We start from the raw sequence: 11,547 nt of genomic DNA, 5'->3' as shown, positions 1-11,547 counted from the left end.
TGAAAGAAAATTGTTTAAAATTAAAAAGGGAAAAATTGTTTCAACTGTGACTTGTTACGCTGTACGCTCTGTGTATTTTAATCCGCTGTGCTAAACTCTTTCGAAAATTACCCCCTACGATACCAACAAGTTGATCATGTAGCACTTTAGGATTAGGAGTAGCAACACAGGACACTCTTGGACGTGATCCAAAATGGTATAATCTGCTAGCTTCATATCCTTCTCTAATCTGTCTCCTCGAACTATGCTCTTGTATATCAAAATTTTTTTTATCAAAGATTATGAAACAATTTAACCTTTTGGTCAATTGGCTTAGGGAAATTAAATTAAAAAGATCAATTAGGGACAAAAAGGATAGAGTTTAGATTGAAGGAGGAAGACAAGGAAACATGACCAATTCCTTTTGAGGAAGTTTTACATCCATTTGCAAGAGTTATGAAATGAGGTTTTTTTTGAAAGGAAATAGATGATAACAAAGAAGAATTACCATAAATGTGATCAGAAAGCACTTGAGTCAATTACCCATGAATTTTGACCTTCCATGGATTGAGAAATGCAGGTTATTGATTTACTGGGAGATTGAGATGGTTATGCCAAGTTGTTAGACTTTAACCGTAGATACTCTTGATATTCATCCTCGGTGAACGTAGAAGTGGAAGATTTAGTCTTCAAAATATTGGTGGTTTTAAATGGGAAACCATGTAAGGAGTAGCAATTCTCTTTAGTGTGACCATCCTTTAATAGCATGTGCATTGAGAACGTCATCAACCTCCTCTTCCTCCTCCTCTAGTGTCACGTCCTCCTCTTTCTCGTGTGGCAACCTTGACAAAGAGTTCCACTAGTTCATGCGCTTCCCGAGTTTGAGGTACCAGGATACGCAGAAGGCGAGTGGTCAATGTTTCCATGGAGAAGACCTCATGATTGGTTAGAAATTGATCTTTGAGATGATAAAAATCTGGATGTAGGGCACGAAGGATCAATACCATGTAATATTTGTCTACTTTCTTCGTGATATCCTCTAATGAGTCCGCTTTCAAAAACATCCTGAGTTCTTCGATAGTAGATTAGGCTTCGTCCATGAAGGACACCATACCAGGGTCTGCCATTTTAAGAGATGCAAGCTTGTTTGTCGTGTCATAGGGACTTTGAATATCGTTGGGATATATACTTTGAGCTTTCTTCCAAAAGGAGTGACAAGTTTCGAAAGCACTCAGAGATATAAGAAGTTTAGGTTCCATTAATTGCCATAACAGAGCACACAACTAGAAATTTGTTTGTTTCCATTAATCAACTTTATCAACTAGTACATGACTACCATCTTACTCAAGGTGATCATAATGACCTTGATCAAGAAACCACATCTCAACGGAAACCGACCAAGATAAGTAATTTTTCATTTAACTTTTCAGAAGTGATGGAGGGACTTTTGAAAAAAAAGATGGCATAGCCAGAAGCCATTTCAAATCAAGGGATAAAGAATCTGAAGGAGAAACTACAAACCTTAGGTGAATGTCGAAAGGGTTTTGTGTGGACGTTAACAAAACACGGTTCGAAGAGACATGATGAAGAAAGGAAAGGTTGATGACCGATATGAAGGCATCGCGATGGCGTTCCAGCATGTAGACAACGGCGCGTGAGCAGCACCCACCTGCTCACGACACACAAAGATGTTGCATGTGGTGGCACATGGAGGAGAACGGAGCTCCGACATCGATGGGGTTGGTTATCACGTAGATAGGTGAACCAGATCTGGTGGTCACCGGACGAAACTATGATGGTGGCTGATGACGAGCAGTGGTAGACAATGTCAGAATGGCAGTGAACAGAGGTTGATGGTAACAAACTTCAATGGACAACTTCTCATAGTGGCAAACTAGTGTCAGACGATGGTGGACAACGACAAACGGTGCCAGATAGTTGATGACAACAACTAGGGTTTGAAGACTAGATAGAAACCAGAGCGGGGTCGACCCGCTCTGATACCAACTTGAGATTGAAATTGTAAAATAATTCTCAAGGGCTTAAAAGATCCCTGTCACTCTCATTCTATATATAAGAAAGGTTTGATACAAAAGTACATGATAAATAGACTAACCCTATACACAATATAATGATGATAAATAGGGTAACCCTCAACACAATATAATGATGATAAATAGGGTAAATATTCTAACACATATAAAATATATGTTTGAATAACATTTTATAGATATTTTTTTAAAATGAAAAAAAAACATATTAATTTATAGAAAAAAAAGTATTTAAATTTATATACAAATTAAAAGTATAAATTTAAAAAAATTAGATAAAATATTATAAATTAATTTAGATATAAACTACTTTTAATTTATACAAAATCTTACAAAGAAACATCCAAGAAAACTAAGAAAGATTAACGAGAATGGTCACCTTAAATTGTTAACATCCTGGCAAGTGTACCAGATCTTATCAAGTAATAATAGACAGTAAGTCCAGATATCGTTTCCCAAGGGACTTTGTGGCCTAAACATTCATGTGAATTGATTTTATAAGACTTGAATGAAAATTTAGTTTTGAATTTGTAATGCAAAGACTTAAATTAAACATGCAAATGCAAAAGCTGAATCAGTTGACAGATAAAGATATAAATGAATGAAGTTGCTGGGGTTTACGATTTCATCCTTATCCACTCTCTTATACCTACTCCTCTTATTAAATTCTACTTTATCATCAATGTTCATGCAATTTTCTAATTTACTCTAAACACGATCTCTCGGCGAAAAGAGTCTATTACCATAATTACTAGTTTATCATCTCTAGTCTCCCTAGCAATTACTAATACATTAATGACAGAAGCTTAATGCAATTGATCGTCCTATTCCTATCTCTAGGCAATATTTCATAATCAAGAGAATTCTTCTTAGTTCTAGATTTCCTCGTACGTCCCCATATCGACAAAATCAAAGATCAAGACACTGAATGAGTTAAATAATGCAAGCTTTAAAGTACAAAGAAGAAAACCCAAACTATTGATAATACAAGTATATGAATAAAATAAGAATTTCCATATAAGAGTGTTTCAAAAGGATTACATCGTTCCCCAAGAGCAAAGGGTTTAGTTCGCCATTAACATGGTGAAACTATATGGATTTAATGGAAATAATGAAATAATAAACCCTAGAATTGGTGAATTGGAGCTTTCGCATCCAAAATCCGCCTCCAAGGAGTGTAGAAGGTATTTTGTCGTCTTTCTTTGTCAAAATATTGTCCTAGAATTTTTCTTACGGTCTATTTATAAGCTATGAAAAATTACAAAATTTTGGCCCAAGCCCAACTACAACGCTCAGCGCTGGTTTCACCGCTCAGCGGTAGGCGCAATACTCCACTGGAATGCTCAATGTTGACGCCCAGGCGTCCTGCCGTATAGAATTGAAGTTTTCAGCGCTCATCGGTGGATTTTGGCATTCAGCGGTAGACACGATTCTTCATTCACCCCTGAGCATTGGCGCTTAAGCGTTTGACCGTAAGTCCTTCACAAAGCTGGCGCTCAGCGTTGGGATTAACACTGAGCGGTCGGTGCAATTCCTCTTTTGCACCTTTCTTCATCCTTTCTTGAGTCTAACTCCTTCCTACTTTACTTTCCATCCTTCAATTCTCATTAAATCCTGTCAAAACAATGTAAAACCAAGCATAATATCTCTAAAACCACCTTTGACTATCTTGTAACCTAACTTAAGTGTTTTGCATGATTTTAAGCTTATTCTAAGTCATAAAGGGTGTGTTTTGATATCAATTTTAAGTATAAAAATAACGATATTTAGACCGTTATCATAAACCTTCTGGCTTTCGCCAACCTTTACTCTTTGTTCCTTGAAGAATCTACCCTAAATCACCTTTAACCTTCTAAGAACCTTCTATACCATAAAGGATCTCTTAAACGTTTATATAACCAAAATCTTAGTTATCCTTTCTTAGCCAAGAAAACCATATATACACACCATCTTGGAAACTTGACATCTTGTGAATTATGTTGCATCTTTATAGATTGCAATGAACTTTCCTAACTACCTATAAGAGCCTAAGTTGGTTCCTAGAAATTTTTTATCAAAGCTTGATTGTTTCAAACCATTATAGAGATGTTTTATTTTATTTTTCAGCTGTAAATTCATCGCAACCCTTTGAAATTCGTCACAGAATTTGTCGCTAACCATTAGTTTTTGTCACAAATTTTTGGTCCTTAAATGTTGGCAACAACTTCATTCGCTGCTAATATAATATCTCGCTCTTTGCTTGTGGCTTGTGTGCTCTTTATTTGAAAAAAAATATCTAAAGGAATATTGAAAATTTGTTCTTGAGTTTTCTTATTCGCCTATAACATCAAGTAGTCAAAGTTTTAGTTGGTGGATTTGGTTGTATAAAGAAAAGATTGATTTTCTTTACTTTAAAACATTTTCTAAAATCAAGTTAAATACTCACTTTCTGTACACAATTGAATACCATTTTGAGACTCTTTACATTTCTTGTTTTGAATCATATGATTTCTTGTTAGTTTTAGGAAACTTACTACTAAGCATAGGTTTTTGAGTACTATAGTCTATAAATGCTTCCACACAAACTATGAAGGAAAGAAGTCCCACAATGGTGGAAACTTCTGTAGGAGCTTACTTTGGTCATTATATAAGAAGCTTAAATCCTTCTTCCTAAGCATCACATTCTCCTCATTTCTTGTGTTATATTTGAAAGAAAACTCCAAGAGAGAATATTAGTTTCCTTTAAATATTATTAGTATTCTTTTTTCTCCTTGGGATAAAAGAGAAAGGTATGTAATTTCTTTCATTCGTATAAATTTTCAGTTTTGCTTATTGTCGGTATTTTTTCTCATTTTTACTTTAGGTGTGCGTGCTTGTGTGATTTGTTTGATACCCAAAAGTGGTATTAGGGCTATAGGTTTGAGTAATTATATTTCGTTGCTATTGGCATTAGAATAGTGTTAGTAAAATTATAGGTTATAAGTATGCTTTATGGTTGCAGTTAAATCTAAAAAGTTGTTACTGTTGGAAAACAAGTAGCCTTCTTTTTATACCAAGAGGGGGAGTGAATTGGTGATGTTTCAAAAATAAGTTCTTTTTGCAATCTTGAAAACAAATTATAAAGCTTTTTGAACTTTCTTGAAATGCAAACAATCAAAAATTGTATGCAGCAGAAAATACGTAGTTGACTGCGTAAGAAATAGAGTCGACTGGAATGTAAAAGATAAGGAATAGAGAAAATCAAACACAGGTTTTTATACTGGTTCGGCCAACAATGCCTACATCCAGTGTCCTTCCACCCGAAAGCAAATGCACTATAATGGTTACGATTTTTAAAACAAGGAATTTATAGAAGACCTCCACGTCAAAAATATAAATCTCCTCTCTAACCCAAAACCAAAATATAGCTGCAGAACAAAACCAAAATTGCAGCAACAATGCCCTCTTCTGCAATCTGCAACACTACTTTGAATAATCCTCAAAGTGAACTATCCCCCTGTATCACAACAGGTACAATTCCAGCAGTCTTAACAGGATGTCAAGCCTTGATCACAATTCAGCAGTCTTCACAGGATGCCAAGTCTTCAACACGATCAAACAAAAACACCTTTCTTGTGCAGATAATGATCAACAAATGTAAGCGCAAAAAGTCTCTTCTATGAATCTCGTTCAAGAAAGATCATCACCGTCTTCTTGGAGAATTCTTGGAGCTAAGAGAAATCTGAAACAGAAATGAAAATTATCAGTTCATCAAAAGACTCTGAACAAACCTGTGTTCAACCTATTTATAGATTTCTGTTAAACAGTCAGATTCTCAGTCGACTGTATTATGACAGTTATAACAGTTCAGTCAACTTAGTAGCTCACGGTCAACAGATAACAGAACACATTTAATACAGATGACCAAGTCATCAATGCTCAACTAACTTTTAAAAATATAGCCGTTATAGTGCAAGAGCATAAAAGAATTCCAAAACAGATAACATATACAGTCGAATATGTAAAACACATAGTTGACACCAACCATGTAAAACATTTTGAAATGTTTTTCTTCTCAAAAATACACAGAGCACTGATTCTCAAAATCTGCACACAGATTTTAGCATAGTCGAATCCATTTACAATATAGTCGACTATACTAGAACTTTGTCACACAGTTATAAGTTCATAAGAGTGCTTGTGGTTTTCAGCTTTAAAACATGTGCAGTAAAACATATGAAATGATGCAAAACACATAGCACATAAAGCTTGTAAACACATTCTAGATATATATCAATCAATCAGCATAGGAACATGTAGCACAGTACATAAACATGTTCAACAGATATAACAGTTAATTTGCATAAGAACATGTAATAACAGTAAACAACATATGCATGTTATTAAGCAATGTGTTGTCATCATCAAAAACTAGATTGATATAAAAATTGTGTTGTCAACAATCTCAATAGTTACCTGGTGTATTACTTCACAGTCTACTGCTATTATTTGGGTAGATATTCGTAATGAGAATTTTGTAAGTCAGTTTTCTAAAACCATGACAATAAAGTAAGAGATAAAAAGGTTCACTGGAATAATTTCTTATCATAGAAAATGAGAATGAAGGCAATTTTGAGGAAGGACAATTTTCTAGTGACAATTGGGAAAAAAACCTTTGGAAATCACAAATCAAAGGTGGGAAAATATTAATGAAAATGATATTGTAAATTTGCACTTAACAATGGTAGATGCAGTTTTATCCAGTTTCGTGAAGAAAATGGCAACAAAGGAGATTTGGGATACTCTTGTTAAATTATATAAGGTTAAGTCACTTCACATAAGAATATTTTTAAAGAGAAAACTATATACTCTTTGAATAAGCGAGTCCACATCAATGATGAACCACATCAACAATCTGAGTATATTATTTGTCCAACTTAAAGTAACCAATTTCAACATAGTTGAAAATGAACATGCAGAGCTTCTACTACTGAGGCTACCTGATTCATATGATAAATTTGTCATCAACATAACAAATATTAATATTGATGGGTACTGATGGAGGACCATCTGGAGGAAGCCACATTGGACCATTGATAAAAGTCATGGTTAGGAGATTGGAAGAAGAAGAAGGACTTCAAAAAACTCTACGTTTGTGGAGGATAGTTTATTAGTTTATCTTACCTTTTCTTAAGTCTTGTAAATATGTAAATAAGTCTTTTCTTTAGGTCTTGTATTTGGGCCAATATTTCATTTCATTTAGGCTTTTTTTTAGCCATTTTCTTTTATTAGTCTTAGAAGTAATTGATTATTTCACCCAATACTTGATTATTCCAGTGCACTTTGGCCATTTTTTTGGGTCACTCTCTGATATAATCGATTATTTCACCCAATAATCGATTATTCCAGTCAGTTTTTGATAGCATGTTAAGTTAGGCTTTTTAAACTTACTTCTTAAGTGGAATGCGAACCAAAATGAGTTTTAGGCTTGCTTGGGTCTTAAGGAACCCTTAGGAACCTTGCTTAGGGGTAAAGGATTCCTATATAATGCATTTACTATTGAAGAAGAAGGTTTAAGAAGTTCCTAGGTTCAATGTATTTTTTTGATTCAATGTACTTTCTTTCAAATGGGTTCACTCCCCTATCCTATAAATAGGTGTGCCTCAAGCCTTATACATTCAATTTGGAATTAATGAAGAGAACATTTGGCAAAGTTAGCAATCTCCTTTTTTCTAAGTTCATTAGGTTAGCCACCTTCTTGACTACTCATAATCCTTTACCTTGATGGTTGTCCAACCTCCTTCAAGAAACGCTCCAAACTCATTCTCAAACATCATATCCTTCATTAATTCATGCTTATGCGTCTAGGACTTCTTCTATATGGAGTTTCCTTCAACTTGCTTGAAGAAGGTTTCCATCAAGTACATATACTTTAAAGATATTGCCAAAGCTATCTTGAAGAAGAATCCAAGAAGAAAAATAAAGTAGACAGGGTCGAAAGTTCAAAGCAAGCAGAGGCTTTGACGATGACAAGAGGTAGATCAATAAAACGTAGAACTAGTGGGAGTCAAACCCATGATAGATCAAAATCTCAAAGTAAGAAGCATCTCAAATGTTACCATTGTGACAAGAGAGGACATGTCATGAAAGATTGTTGGCAGATCGAGAATTGAGAAAAGAACTCTAAAGCATCGATCTCACAAGGTTGTGTTGCAAGTACCTCATAGGATGGAGATATTTTAGTGAGAGAAGGAGTAGTTAACTCTAATGGTGAAAGTCAACTACACGATAGATGGATAATAGATGTAGGTGCAACTTGGCACATGACTTTAAACCAAGATTGATTTTATACCTATGAACCTCTCTCAAGTGGATCTATATTCATTGGAAATGGTCATGCCTTGGAGATTTTTTGATTTTGTATTATCAAAATTAAAATGTACTATGGTATTGTTCTCATGGTTTAAGGGGTACGAAATTTGAAGGACTTAAAGAAGAATCTATTGATAATTAGATGATGTCGAGTGTAAGATCCATGTTGAAGGTAGAATCTTAAAAGTGGTAAGAAGGAATCTGGTGGTAATGAAAGCAGAGAATATCAAGGCAAACTCGTAGTGCTTATGGGAGATACATTGCAAGAAGCTAATGCAACGATTGCATCGACAAGTCAAGAAGAAGTGATTTTGACATGTGTCGCAACCAGAATCGTGACGGGACGACGATCCAAAGAGAAAAAAATAGTTAAGAAAGTTTTGGAGTCGCCACCATAGTTTATTCGGGAAAACTATGGAAAAAACCATAAAAAAAAAAGATAAGGCGGTCTACGAAAAAAAACCAGATTCTGGTTCGGGAGTCGGTTACGTGTGGGGAAGGTGTTAGCACCCCCACAACGCCTGCCCTAAGGCAGTACCTTTAATTAAATACGCGAATTTGATATGGTTTGCAAAATGTTTAATTTCCCCTAAAAAAATAAAACTCTAAAGAAAACAAAATATTTTTTTGTGTTTTTTTGTGCCCGACAAGGATTGACCTTGCTCCTACGTATTCTCAGTTGGACTGAGAAATCAGGGTTACGTAGTTCTGGCTGAAAAGTTGATTGTTTGTTTGAGAAAGGATGTTTTGGTATTTTTGTAATTTTTATGTAAGGAAAAGAAAAGGTTTTCTAGCACAAGGACGATGCGTGCGATCACACATGCGCTAGAATCCTTAAAATATATTTTTTTAATTTTTATTTATAGAAAAGAAAAGGGTTTTCTAGCACAAGGACGATGCGTGCGATCACACATGTGCTAGGCCCCTTAAAATATATTTTTGGTATTTTAAAATTTTTTTATTTAGAAAAGAAAAGGGTTTTCTAGCACAAGGACGACGCGTACGATCACACATGTGCTAGACCCCTTTAAAATATATTTTTGGTATTTTTATTTATAGTAAAGAAAAGGGTTTTCTAGCACAAGGACGATGCGTGCGATCACACATGTGCTAGACCCCTTAAAATATATTTTTTAATTTTATTTTTTATTTAGAAAATAAAAGGGTTTTCTAGCACAAGGACGATGCGTGCGATCACACATGTGTTAGACACCTTGAAACATATTTTTTAAATTTATAAAAGTATATTTAAAAAAAAGGGTAGATAAATATTTAAAATGGAGGCAAAAGAAAAAAAGAAAGAAAAAGAAAAATAAAAGATAGATGAATAAATAAAGAAAACAAAATAAAAAGTAAAAGATAAAATAGATAAAAATAAACTAATAAGTAAAAAGAAAGGGTGTGGAGGTGCTTAAATAAAAAAGTGGTGTTTAAACCAATTTAGTTCTAATAACAGATTGCGCCTAAGCCCAAGTAGAAAAAAGAGGTGGTAAAAATGGAAAATAGGGGTGTACAAACTAAATCAGTTTTAATGGCAGATTTGAGCCCAAGTCCAAATGAAACGGGGTGCGACACAGCAAAGATTGGGAGTGCGGAACACGAATGGGCTCAAACCCATTACGCAGGTGGCACCAATTAGTAGCTATGGGGGTGCAGAAATGAACTCCTGGCTTTCGGGCTTGGCCCAAGGGCCCAAAGCCCTCCCCAACTTCAGGAACCCTAAGGGGTCTCCCAAATTGCATCTCATTTCATACACCCAGAATCTAAGAGGCCAAACCTCTCCCTCTCAATAAACCCTAGAGGCCTCCCACTCTACCATTCACGCAACCTCCCATCACCACCGGCAGATGCCTCTCCGACAGCCACCGCGCTGCTGTTCCCACTCGATCAGCCACGGCGACGCCGGCGCCTTACCACCGTCCGGCCAGCGACTTTATCGCCGGCCACCCTCTCTCTTCCTCTTCGCGATTCATCCCAGGGCCGAGGCTTTTCCCCTTTGAGCGACGCCGACATCTGCCGGAAACGGCCATTACGCCTCCGCCTCGACAGCCACCGCCACCAAGCCAACGCCGTCAGAGTCTCGCCTCATCGCCGGCGACGCCAACCCTCACCGAAATCATCAGGCACGAACCCTCCCTCTTCTTCTTCAAATCTAAGGCCACCATCGCAAACGAAACTGGAAGTCGCCGCTACCACTCTCAAAGTCAGTCACTTGCAAGCTTACACCGGTAGGGACAATGCCCTCCACGACGACTCACCCCCTCTTGAACCGCTTGGAGACTCTCTCTTCGTCTCACCTCCAATGGCGTCAACGGGAGCAATAAAAAAAAAAATGGTTTCCGGCTTTTGCTTTGTGTATGGGTGCTAGCCACTGCTCTTTGTTATTGGTTATTGGTTCCGTGATTTTGTGCATATTGATTTTGGGTGCATGGATTGAGCCTTCTTCTTGCAGGTAAACAGCATTAGGGATTTCACAATTCGAGATTGATGATGATAATAAGGTCGTGTGTGTGAGGTTTTTTGTTGATTTGGTTTAGCTTGGCCGATGTTTTCCTTCCCTGAGTTATATCATTGTTGACTTTGGAAAATAAGGAAGAGAAAGGTACTGGAAAATGAAGGAATGGTTGATTCGGTTTGGGAATGGCGTATGAAGACGTAGTGGCGGTGGGGAAGGATTGGGTTATTGACTCGGTGTCCGCCGGTTTTTTGTTGTGGTGGCTTGCGTTTGGATATTTGGCTGGCTCCTTTTCTTGCATGTAATGACGTTCAGTCATGGAGAGAGTGATGGTTGTTCTGTGTTGGGTTGATTGTGATGGGAAAGGTGATGGAAACGGTGGGTGAGTTTCTGGACATGCTTACTCTCTGTTTATGCTTACTATGACAATCTCTGAGTATAGGTTGATGAACATGGTTGGAGGGATAGGATGGTCCTATTGTGGAGGTGGAGACGGGAATGATGATGTTTGGTTATAGTAGCTAGTGATGATGGTGGTTGACAGTGAAGAAGGACGAAGATTCTCACACAGTAATCCTCTTACAGAGAGCAACGCAAGTATAATATGCACAAGCAAACATAAAACGCCATACATAATGCATCAAGCTATGAGAATATGAGTGAGTTACTTACCTTTGAGGAATCCTGCGTTATTGTTTGGTCTCTCTGGTTGTGATCTTTGCGTTTTGCTTT

Source organism: Vigna radiata, chromosome 8, assembly GCF_000741045.1.
Source record: "Vigna radiata var. radiata cultivar VC1973A chromosome 8, Vradiata_ver6, whole genome shotgun sequence".
Lineage (NCBI taxonomy): Eukaryota > Viridiplantae > Streptophyta > Magnoliopsida > Fabales > Fabaceae > Vigna > Vigna radiata.
This window is presented reverse-complemented; position numbering follows the sequence as displayed.